This window comes from Equus caballus, chromosome 7 (genome assembly GCF_041296265.1).
Source record: "Equus caballus isolate H_3958 breed thoroughbred chromosome 7, TB-T2T, whole genome shotgun sequence".
Lineage (NCBI taxonomy): Eukaryota > Metazoa > Chordata > Mammalia > Perissodactyla > Equidae > Equus > Equus caballus.
This window is the reverse complement of record NC_091690.1, coordinates 73399877-73412051: the sequence shown is the minus strand read 5'-3', so window position 1 is coordinate 73412051 and position 12175 is coordinate 73399877. Positions and strand designations below refer to the sequence as shown.

The window sequence follows — 12175 nt, the reverse complement described above, 5'->3', positions numbered from 1 at the left end:
GAGGCTGTAACTGCCTCTGTCTGGCGGAGTCAGCGAGGCTTCCAGAGGGCACTCCTGAGCAGGGTCTTGAAGGATAAGTAGGAAGTTGTCCTTCCAGGCAAAGGGAACTGAGTGTGCAAGGCCCAGGGATGGGAAAGGACCTGGCTGATCCAGAGCCGAGGGGATTGGGAAAGGACAGCAGCAACACAGAGAAGTTCAGGACTGGACGGCCCGCCCTCGGTCACCACAGAGCCTGCTGACCCATGTGGGCGTGAGCCTCCTTTTCGTTCCGATCTGCACGAGCGAGTCAGGCCTGGGTCAGAGCAGCCATGAAGGTCCTAACTCCTTCTAGATTCAGCTCAAGAGTCCTCGTGGCCAAGACCCAGCCCCAGATTGCATCCTTAGCTCCCCCTCTGCATAGAGCTGTGCTCGGGTTCAAGCAAAGCCCCAGAGGTGGGAGGAGCAGATGGGGAGGAAGGCAGCCCAGGGGTCCAGACCTGAGGCCTGAGCTTGTCCCCTCTCACCTCCTCCTCTCCTGCACAGACTCCCACCCCAGGCAGGCTGGGCAGGAAACCCGGAGTCCAGACCTCAGGAAACCCCTCAGAGCTCCCCACATAAGAACCAAGGACAGTACACACCCACCCTCGGCCAGGCCCGGGTCCACAAACCACACCACACCCATACCACAAACGTACACCTCACACCACCTCCAGGGACACACACCTCCTGCCCCACACAGCAGCCACACAAACAGCCTTCAGTCCCCACACTGCCTACCAACAACTCGACTGCATACAACTGCTCCCGAGCCTCATGATGTCCAACACCCCCGCCCTCACCCCCCAGCCCAATCACCAAGTGATACCTATGGGCAGGGCCACCTCAGTCTGCCGCCCTCCGGGTGCCACCCTCCTGGGTGTTCGCAGGACTCGGCTAACGCAGGCAAGAGGACTGGAGACACTTCCCTTAGATATGAGGAACTAGGTGGGGGCTGGGTTCCTGGGCCCGAGGGTGAAGAAGCGGCCCCCGCCCCTGTGCAGAAGCCAGCTCCCTCCAGTCCTGCCAGGCAAGGCAGCAGGTGCGGCCCTCGGGCGGGCAGCGGACTGACCGGGGGGCCAAGAAGCCTATTTTCTGTCTCCCAGGGACTTGTGGCCACTGCATGCTAGTCCCAAGGAGGCATACTGGGGTCTTCTGCCCTACTCCAGCCCCAAATCTCTATCCTGTCACTGGCTGTGGCACCAGATTTCTGCCCTGTCCCATCTGTGGCGTGGCCTGTCTTCTGGGGTCCCAGGAATGGTGGGGGCTGACCAGGAGCAACCCTTAGGGCAGTGAGTTCCTCTTCCTTGCCCCAAGGACCTGGGTGCAGAAAGAGCAGCCTCAGCCACCTGCTGGGGAGCCGGGGCCACTGGCAAGTCCCTGGGCTCTAGGCCAGAGCCCCTCCCCAAAAACGCAAGGCAACTCTGGGTTCCAGTCCTGGCTCCATCACTTCTTGCCTGAAGACCTGGGCAAGTCATGTCACATTCTGAGCCTAAGCCTCCCCTTCCACAAAGCAGAGCTGTCATCCAGATGACTGTGACACGTCACCATGTGTGTACTAGAGGCCACGCTCACTCATCTGCTCACTCCTCTACTGCTAAGACAGGCAGTTCCTGTTCCCAGCCCCAAGGCCTTGGCTGCTCCTGACCAGAAGGGCCTTTAGTGCTGGCCTTTTAGCCAGGCCCTAGTCTGGCCCCTCAGCACCCTGGAGGGCTCAATTACTCCAGGCACCAATGAGTATCACACCCTGCCTCCAGCCACATCCCCTGCAGGGCTCCAGACTGGATACCCCGATGTCCCCCGACCTCCTCCTGGATGGCCCCAGGCACCACACATTCCCCATCCAACACTAAGCTCACCAGCTCCCTATCTGGGAAAGCAGGGCTGCCTCTAACCCAGGCTGGGCCTTTGAGCAAATTAGAAAAACGCCTCCTCCTTCAGGCACCCTACAGCAGGGTACACAGCTCAGCAAAGAGGACAGTCTGGGTTTCAGTGCACTCGCTCCCTGCTCTCACCTCCCCACGCCCACCTGGTACCCTTGGGCAGTGCACAAAATGCACATCCTGACCTGGTGAGAGGCAGAATATTTTAACAACCTCCTTGGGGCAGCCCCATCAGCACTGCCCTCATAAAATGTAAAATCCGTTTTATCAAGAACCAAGAGACATTAAAGACTAAGGGACAGTGACATCCCTGACCTCAACTTCAGGCCCAGCCCTCACTCCCACCCCAATCTTGAAAGATGACCACTTTCTACAACCTTCATGTCTGTACTGTTTAAAGTTTTTACAGTTGCTTATCACTTTGATAATTAGAAGAAAAAATGATAAAAGTATTTTAAGTCTATTAGAATTGAGTTTGTCCCAGTTTGTTCCCCAAAACCATCATTAGAAAGCAGCTTTATGATTTTAAATATAACACGCAGAGACTAAGAGAACAATTATAAACGAAACTGCTGATTTCCTGGGCCATCTGGACTGAAGAATGAGAAACTGAGACCCAAACCTCGCTCCCTCGCCACAGTGTCTCACCCTCCCAAACGTCTAAGACACAGCTTATCAAATAAGGTCCCCCTCACCAGGGACCAGGGGGCCCGGAGCAGACTGCGGCCCGTGGACTTTCAAATGGAAAATGGACCGAGGTCCATTAGTAAACACGAGACTCCAGGGTCCCTGTGGCTGTCCTCTAGATAGCATCTAACCCCACCCTAGCCCTGGCCCTCACCCACGTTCCCCCAAACCTCACCAAGGGCCCCCTCATGCCCACGCCCCACCCTGGAGAGGGTCAGACAGGGAGGCAGGTGTGGGGATGAACGTCTGAAGCACCTTACTTGCAAATGAAGAAGCTGCAAGTTTAACGGTTTGGTTTTTAGCCCTTCTCCAAGTATATGACATACTGACGCCCCTCGGCCCTACCGTACCCCTACCTCCAAACGGATCACTCTGGACCACTCCCTCCCTTCCTTATCACCATGTTATTGACCCACTCCCTCCTCTCCATCCCCGCTGCCCCCACCCACCCAGGCCTCCCCAGCCTGCCTGGGCTCCTGGGCCCTGCTCCCTGCCTCTTGCCCTTCCCCACTGCAGCCAGGGCCTCCTCTAGCTACTCCTCCAACCCATCACCAGGCAGAGCTCCCCGCCAGAACCCTGACCCAGACCCACCTTCCCTACCCTACCCCCTCACTCTTTAGGCCTCAGCTTAGGCCCTTCCCACCCTGAAGGGTGACCCAAGCAGCCCCACAGTACCTGTGGAGACCTGGGGCACTCCCACCAGGAGCACACCCACCAGGAGCACACTAGGAAACCTGGGGCACTCCCACCGGGAGCACACCCAACAGGCACACACCAGGAGACCTGGGGCACTCCCACCGGGAGCACACCCAACAGGAGCACACCAGGAGACCCGGGGCACTCCCACTAGGAGCACACTAGGCTCTGGCTTGGTCCCCTGCCCCTCAGTCACAGACATACTTACTGGGCTGGGGACTTCCCAGACAGGGCAGGGCAGGGCAGGGCAGGGTGCGCCTCCCCCCACGGGCAAGGGGGAGCCTGAGGTGCTACAGGGTAACTCCAAGAAGATCCTCCTCTGGGATCACTGCCCCCTATGGGGGGGGAGGGGGGACTCAACACGGTAAATGAGGCAGAAACAGGGCTGACCACAAGGAGGGTGGGAGTGCACAGGGCTGACAACAGACTCCCAGGCAGCAGGAGTAGACAGAACCAGAGTCGCAGACTTGCCCAGGTGACGGAGCCAGGAAGAAAAGGCTACTCGACTCTACCCTCTCTGAGCTGACCAGGAACCTGATGTGCCTGCCTACCCCAGGGGCCTGGGGCTCCTCTGCAGCCCAGGAGAACACAGACCCGGACCCGCCCCCTTTCTAGGTGGATGCAGAAGCCAGAAGATACACGGGCCCCTTGCTGCTGGCACCTGAACGGGTAAGCTGCCCATGTTGGTGGGGTGGAGGTGACCAGACAGGCAGGGCAGAGGCCCGAAGGGAGAGAGGGAGATGGGAGAACCAGCCGCACAGACTAGGGCCCCCAATTTGATGTGTGACCTCAGCCTCCCGCCCATATAATCAGACAGCAGACAAGAAAGACTCCCTGACTCAGCCTCTTTTCCCCAGCTCACAGGGAACATTCTAACCCACTTATCCAACCCAGCCATCCCCGCTTAAAACAGAAGGTCGTGGTTATGGAGTGCTTACCATCTACCAGGCCCTGTGCTAAACATGTTACATGGATTGTTTCATATAATCCTTACAATAACCTAGAAAGTGGATGGCTTCAGACCACTGTACAAATGAGGAAGAAACAGAGCCTCAGAGAAGTTAAGTAAATTGCCCAAGATCACACAGGAGCTAGAATCTGAACCAAGGGCTTCCTGGGACCCTCCCTCCACTCCATGTCTTAAGTGGGGACAGTGCGGGGACAGGCAGGGACCAGGGAGGACACAGGGAGGTCAGGCGGAAGGAGAGGAAGGATGAGCGCAGGCTGAGAAGGGCCTTGAAGACCACGCTAAGGTGCCTGCCCTTACTGTCCAGACAGCAGGAAGCTGTGAAAGGCAGCAGGGTGTTTCAGGGGTGGACCATGGGCAAGAGACAGGCAGCAGACAGGGGTCCTGCTGCTGCAAGGCAGGGGAGTTCAGATGACTTCTCTGAGTCTCAGTGTCATCATCGTATAACGTGGACTATGACCCCTCCACCTTGCAGGCTTGTATGGAACAAATGTAAAAATGTCTTCAAAACAGATCCCAAATCTGACCAGTTCTCGCTCCCCAGTGACTTCTCACCTTCTCAGAGTAAAAGCCAAAGCCAGCACATGCCTCCCAGGCCCATGTGGCCTGTCCCTGCGGCCGGCCGCTGCCACACTGCCGCTATTCCAGCCCACTCCGCGTGCTGCCACCTCTAGGCCAGGCTGGGCACGGGAGCTCCCCTTGCCTGGAGTGCTCCTCCAGACACCTGTATGGCTCACTCCCACGTCCCGCACCTTCTCAAACACAAGGCCTTCTTTCCCTAACCACTCCACCTAAAAAAGTGCCCCATCGGGCTCTTATCCTGTCTCAGTTTCCAGCATCCCACTTATCACCGTGGGACACTGAATGATCTACTCATTTGTTTATTGTCAGGCTCCTCAACTGGAAGGCAGGGGCACTGTCTCATTCACAGCTCCATCCTCAGCGGCTAGAAGTGTCCAGTAAATGCTCGATAAATATGTGTGAGCACGAATGGACATCCACCAAGGCCTGGCTCACCCTGCTCAGGAGCAGGGGACAGGGGCCTGGTAGATGGCTGGGGAGAGGGAGGGCTGCATGAGGCAGGTGTCAAGGTTCAGACCGGAGATCTAGGAGTCACATTTGACTCTGAGGCTCTGTGGCACCCTCCGTGGCTGGGCCTGCCCCTTCTCTCCACCTTGTAGGTTGCCCCAGCCACTTCCTGCTGTGCTGGCCTGATAAACGCTGCTGGGGGGGCCCTCACCCACAGAGGGGAAGTGCTGACTCTCCGACCCCCTCATGCTGCCCATCCCCCAACCACCCCCCAAGCATTCCCCCAGAGCAAGTCAGAAGCACCTCAGACTTCCCAGAGCCTGAGACCAACCACCGCACCCCCTAACTCAAGCCAGGTGCTGCCTTTCCTCTGCCTGCCCACTGCTTCCAAGGCTCCCCCTCATCCAGCGGGGTCCAAGGGCCTCCACCCTGTGGTTCCTGGCCTTACGCCTCCTCTCCGGTCCCATTCCCTCCAGCTCCAGTGCCTGATACTTTGCCTCCGGGACTTTGCTTAAACTGTTCCCTCTCGTGGAACCTCTTTCTCTACCTCACCATTCAAGGTGAAGTGTCACCTGCTCCAGGAAGCCGTCTCTGGCTCCCATGGTCACAGCCATGATCACACCAGGATGTCACTATCTGTGACTGTGTCACATACACACTCTCTCTCTCTCTCACCCCTAGCCGCGGCTGGGTGCTCCCTGAAGGGGAAACCAGGATGTGATTCCTCTGTGTCCCCAGCTACCAGCCCGAAGTCGGCACACAGTGACTATCTACGACTGAATGAACATCTCCCAATGTTACACGTGGCGAGCAAGTAGCCCAGGCAAGTGATGAATGACCAGTCATGGTGCAATTAGTGGCCAAAGCATGGCCAGAACCTGGCCTCCAGCCTCCCAGACCAGGTGCCTCCCTGTCCCCTAGTGCCCGCCCAGTTCCAGCCCTCCCCTCCTGCCCGCCAGAGCCCTGCCTTCTCCAGGCACCCACGGCCCCAATCACCTGCTCCCTAGGCATTTAGAAACCACCTAATCCAGCTCTCCTCCCTCCAGAAGGGGAAGTGAGCCCCAGAGAGGGGAAAGAACCTAACCAGGGCCACACACCGAGGCAGGACCTGGACCCAGGACCCTAGCCTGCATCCCCAACTTCCACCAGCGTGTTCCTTGGAAGACCTGGGAGGGGAAGGTCCCCTCAGGTGATCCCAGAAATACTGCAGTACCCCCACCTCCAAGCAGGCTAGGCCAGCCCTGCACTGAGAGATGTGGATTTTCAGGCCACAGGCAGTAGAGACAGACAAGTGTCCTGGTTCACATCCTGGAACAGAACCACCAAAACCACTAGATGCTCCCTGGATCTTCGGCCTCCTTAGTCTTTGCACGTGCATCTTTCGAGCTAAGAAGGAAACAGGAGAAGGAGGAACAGCCCCGTCTGAGGGGAGAGGTAGGCCTTTAGCTGAGGCTCTCGTACCACTTCACCAAGCAACAGAAGCCTCAACCCAAAGCTGTTCTATTGTCATTTGGCAACCTTTGGGAACAAACGGTCACATTTTACTGCAGACCCACACAGCGGCCCCCCTGGATGCGGGTCCCCACTCAAGTGGGTGAAAGCCTCACCAGCTCACACATCAAGGGGTGCAGTGCCAGGCACCTGCTACCCCAACCCACTGGGACACCGAATGCTGATCACACACACAGAAGGCAAAAGCACAGGTCCTCCAAGGACGTGTCTGGGCCCGCCCTGGAGTGTGGACCCAAAGAGCACACATGTGTGCACACAAGCACACGCATAGTCCCCTCCAGAGGGAGGTGGTCTCACCCAGCCAGGAAGTCTTCCAGGAGGAAGGCCCTCTCCTCATGGGGAGGCATCAGGCCTTCTCCCCACAGGGCAGCTCCCACTCCCATGCCCACAGCCTTCTGAAGGCAGCTGCTGTGTTCACAGGCCCAGACGGGCACTGGAAGGAGCTGGGGGAGGCACTGAAATACTGGAAGGCCCTCAGCCGAGGCCAAGCCGCCCAGCTTCAGGCTCCTGGGCTCAGGTCTCCGTCCACCACTCTGCTGGGGTCCTTGAGCTTGGCTCTGACCCATCAAGGCTGGACCTGGGCCTGCTGAGCCACATCCCATGCCAGCCCCAGGAGGATCTGGTTGGCCCAGCGGTGTGGCTCAGACCTTGCTATGTGACCCAGCCAGTCACCAGCCCTCCCCAGGCCTCCCCTCAACCACATCCTGGTATGCAAGAGGACAATCCCATCACAAGCGAATGAAGAGGAGGCCTGGCCCCTGTCTGTCCCCTCCCCGCCGCCACCAAAATGGCTATCTCTTCTTCTACCACCTAGTCCCTGGCTCTCAGATTTCTCGAATACACAGCTGGCTGTGTATGCTGGGGGTGGTAGTGCAGACAGCACCAGAGCCAGGAGGCCAGCTGGGCCACTGACTCCCCCCAAGCAGCCCCGAGAAACTCTCCAGGCTTTGTCTGTCTGGCACCAGCAGGTCAAGGTGTGGCACAGGGCTCAGCCTCAACTCAGGGTCTACCCAGCCTAATCCGAGGCTTTGCAGGCTCCTGGAACCTAAAATTTCAGAAATTCGGAAGCTGGGAATTGCCCGCACATAAAACCCTAGAATCCTTGCATCCCTGATGCCTAGAATCTCCCTCAGAATCCTAAAATTCCCGCTGCTCAACGTGAGGAGAGGGAGGACGGCAGTGGAGAGGAACAGAGAAGCCTCATCCACCCTGTCTGGCTGGTTCTTGTCCTGACCTGTCCACACCTGGGGGCGGGAGGGGGCCTGAGACGTCCCAGGAGCTGCTACTTCCTGCTCCCTCCCTGAAGCTCCAGGGAAGCTGAGTCCATGGAAGATAAGCGACCAGCATGAGGCGTCTCACTGAAGTGGAGGCAAAGGCCAGACCATGGGTTCCCGACCCCAGGCCTGACTATAGGTAGAGGCCCCCACATTACGGTGGGAAGAAGGGGATGCCCAGGGGCAGGGCAGGGCCCTCTGGGGCAGTAGAGAAGGTGGCAGAGGAGACTCAGCCCCCTGGGGGAGATACGCAGTGGTAGCTCAGCCCTGCTACCGCTCACCATCCTGGGAGCTGACCCACCCCAGCAGTGGCCTGGCCAGGAGGAGGCAGGGCTGGGCCAGGCTCCCCAGGAGCCCTGGGCAGCTGAGAGTCCAGGTGTGACCTCCATCTCCCCGCCTTGGGAATGGGGACAGAGTGGTGGCCATGAGAGGTCCCAATCCTCCTCTCCCTCCCCCTTACCTTCACAATCTTTGCCCTCACAACAGTGGACAAAATGAAGAGGAGCAAGATTTTGCCACATCCCTGGGTGTGGGGGTTGGGGGGAGCTCTCCCTGAATCCTTCTCTGGACCCGTCTGGCCCTGAGCACCACACACTTGACCACAGCTGGTCTCTGCCTCTTGGCCTCTCAGCTCTGGAACCATGTTTCCCAGATTTGTTCATTCAGTCACTGAGACCCAGCTGTACCAGGTCCCAGGCACCTCGAGAGGAATCAGGATCCCAGTTTGATCAGGGAGAAAGACTTGGACCCTGTGACAAGGCGAGTGGGCAGTGTCTGAAGGAAGCTCAGGGCTTCAGAGGCCCAGGAGGCCCTGCCCAGGCAGGAAGGTGGAGCACAGGCCTCAGAGTCCCTGCCTGGGTACCACTCCCAGCTCCCCCTTCCCTTGGCTGAAAGACCCTAGAAAAGTCACATAACTTCTACTGACCTCAGTTTCCTCATCAGCACAACGGTCTGAAAGAACCGCTGTCTTCAAGGAAGCCCAGAGAGAACAGGACAGGACAAGAGCAGTGAGCAGACCCCAGGAGGTGTCCACCCTAGGGCTGGGCCCATGGGGGCTCAGGACCTGACAGCAGTCAGTCCAGTCTGTGAGCAGGATGCCCTTGCAGGCATCCCACCCCCACAGCTGGTCACCAGCAATGTCACCTGACCAGGTGGCCCTCCAGTCCCTGCCTGTCACCCTGACTGGGAGTTCCCAGGGTAGAACAGGGTTTGGATCTCCTCCGTCTGCAGTGCCTCCCAGTGCTCAGGGTTCTCACTGCGAAGCAATAGAAATTCAGACTCTCAGCATCTCTATGTAATGGAAGATCTCAGGCAAATCACTTCACCTCTCTGGGCCTCAGTTTCCTCATCTGTGAAATGGGAACAGTGCCTACCCCATAAGACTACTCTTGAGGATTAAGTGAAATCAGTATATAAAATGCTTAACACAGCGCCTGGCACACAGGAAGCTTCCAAAAAACAGTAGCAACAGCAACTATTATTACTGCTATTAAATAATAATTTTGTTATTGCACTGGTCACTTAATGCCACATCCCCTCCCAGCCACTGTGATTGTCCCAATGGTCGGGGACAAATGTCCTATTTATGGGACAGACTTTTCCCTTCTGAACTATGCTCCAAAGGCGGAGACAGAGAGGAATTCCCCTCGGGAGGAAGGTCATGCAGACGACCAAGCAGGCACTGCCCCCTTCAGGCCATCCCTGACACCTGGGGTCATCAGCCTCCTTGGGCTGGGACTATCCTCCTCAGAGCCCTGGTTGGAATGGACAGGTCTGGGGCCCCGAGAGGGTTGGGGTTACGTGGATAAGATGTCTCCTCTGATCAGGGCTGGGGGTACTGGTGTTGAGTCTGCAGTAGGCCCTGAGCTTTGTGGGGAGTGCACTTGTAGGGGATCTGAGGGCCCCCCATATCCTGCTGCTGTTCAGACCCTCCTGAGGCGACCACCTTTAGCACAGAACCCCTTCCTGAAACTTGAAACACCCCTCTGCGCAGGGCTGAGGAGGGGAAAGCGCCCAGCCTGAGTGAGACCAGAGGAGGGGTGAGAGCGGCCGCCCGGGGACTGGACTCTGCTCCAAAGGGAGGGCCCTTTGTCCGGCTGGCGTGGAGCTCTGCTCGAGGCTGCCTGGGCCACCACCCAGGGGAAAGCCCCTCACTGTGGGGACCCTGGGCTGAGCTCAAGGGGTGAGGTCAGGCTTGGAGAGGGGAACCAGGCCAAAGGAGGCAAACACCTGGGTCCTGATCCTGCCTCTCCCACTTATTTGCTGCAGCCTTGGGCAAGTTACTCAACCTCACTGTGCCTCAGTTTCCTTATCTGTAGAATACTACCTAACTTCTAGGATTTGGGAGAGGACAAAACCAGTTAACAAACATAAAAGTGCCTACAACTGTGCTATGCTCTGGTTGCCGACACTGTCATTCTCCTTGACATTATACTCAGCTCTCTGAGGCTGTTTCTTCCTCTATGTTACTAGAGGTTAGCCTGGTCTCATGGAACGATGGAAAGTTAAATAAAGTGACAAATGTGCAGTATCAGGCATGTGGTAGGTACTCAAATCAAGGAGCACTCCCTCCCTTCCCCCTCCTTTCCCCAAGAGGGTCCAGACTAGGAGTCAGGGTCGGTCCTGACCCCCACCAGTGCTCACTGTATGATCCTGGCCCAATCTCTGGCCCTTGGCCTCAGTCTTCCCATCTGTGAAAAAAGCTTCCGCACCAAGTGGTCTCTGACTGTCCCTGGCCACATCCGTTCCAGCCTCCTCTCACCTCCATTTCCTCCTTCCTTCTCTGTTTCCAACTCACATCCCACTGCACCCCCTCCTGCTACAACAGAACCCTTGGGAGCCGAAAGTGGGGTGGAGGGGACAGCTGGTGGGCAATGGGCACCAGCCCTCAAGCAGCCCAGGGCCCAGCCCAGGCCCCCAAGGGTTAAGATCCAAAGCGAAGGGCAGGGGGCCAGGGTCAGCGCTGGACTGACGGGCCTGGAGCCCAAGGCCTGCATCCCCTCCCCCCACCCTGGGAACAGAGGCTACTTGTTTGGGCATCAGCCGGCTGGCTTTGAGCTTGGCCAAAGGGGAGGGGAGAGGGCCCCGGAGAGTGGAGGGGACTCCCCTCTCTCCAGACGATGCTCTAGGCTTAGTACTAGGCTAGTCCACCACTGGCCCCTAGGACTCTCAGAGGCCCCTTGCCCCTCCGAGCTGACCCCTTCCCCCCAGGTTCTCCCTTTTCTTCACTCAAACACTCACTGCTGGGGACAGGACTTAGACTCAGGCCCAATTTTTGCCCCAGCACGGTCTCTCTTGGAGCATGGGATCAGGACTCATCACTCACCTTGCAGATGGGGAAATGAAGGCTCTGAGGAGTTTGGGGACCTGCAGAGTCACACAGTGTTTGGTGGCTGCACAGGAACTGCCCCAGGCCCCAGCCATCCCCATGGTTCTGCAGGCCCATTCCTTAGAGACCTCCAAGAAGGCCTTTCCTAAGCTGCGCCACCTCACAGGACTGCCAGGCCAGGCAGGAGGAGGCAATAAATAAGCAGCCCACCTCTGAAGTCCCAAAGGACCTAGGAGATTTGCATGGGGAGAAAACTTATAGCGGGGGACACGCAACCTGCACAAGGGCTGAGGCTTGATGTGTGGAAAAGCACAGCTGGAGCCCGAGAGGTGGTGGAGATGAGGCTAGGGCCCAGTGGGGAGGCCTGAATGCCCCAGTGAAGCCTGGGGGTCATCTGGGCCCCCGGTGGCCTCTGCCCACTTTCACTGCACCAGTTGTCTGTCTGGGACAACCCCCTCTTGCCCTACCTCAATGCGCAAGCAGCAAATGGGGAGGCAGGGTCCCCAAGCCAGTGTCTGGACAATCCCAAACCAGCCATGGGACATGGGGATGAGTTCTCTCTACACTCTGCCCCTGCTGCCCCCACCAGCCACACCATCTCCTTACCATGCCTCAAACACACCATGCCAACTCCCGCCTTTGCACAAGCTATACCCTCCTCTGGAGGGTCCTTATCCTTGTGAATTGCCACTTAACTGCTAAAGCCCATTCCAGTCCTCTCCTCCTCCCTCGGCTCCAAGAGTCCCAGTCCCTGATTCCCTCTCAGGACCTGTCTGCACCTGTC

The 12175-nt window shown here is 57.9% G+C and overlaps 1 protein-coding gene across 4 annotated transcripts in view; it reads right to left on the bottom strand.

Annotated features, from left to right (window-relative positions):
• ARAP1 (ArfGAP with RhoGAP domain, ankyrin repeat and PH domain 1) overlaps positions 1 to 12175 on the bottom strand; it is a 62572-nt gene that overhangs the window by 49327 nt on the left and 1070 nt on the right. For 2 of the 4 annotated variants that reach the window (XM_023645802.2, XM_070274429.1), the window contains exon 1: positions 845 to 954. The exons of the other annotated variants lie outside the window; for them this stretch is intronic. The gene's annotated coding sequence lies outside the window, so the exon portion shown is untranslated. Of the gene's footprint in view, positions 1 to 844; positions 955 to 12175 lie in introns of those variants that run through there. 4 annotated transcript variants of the gene reach the window in all.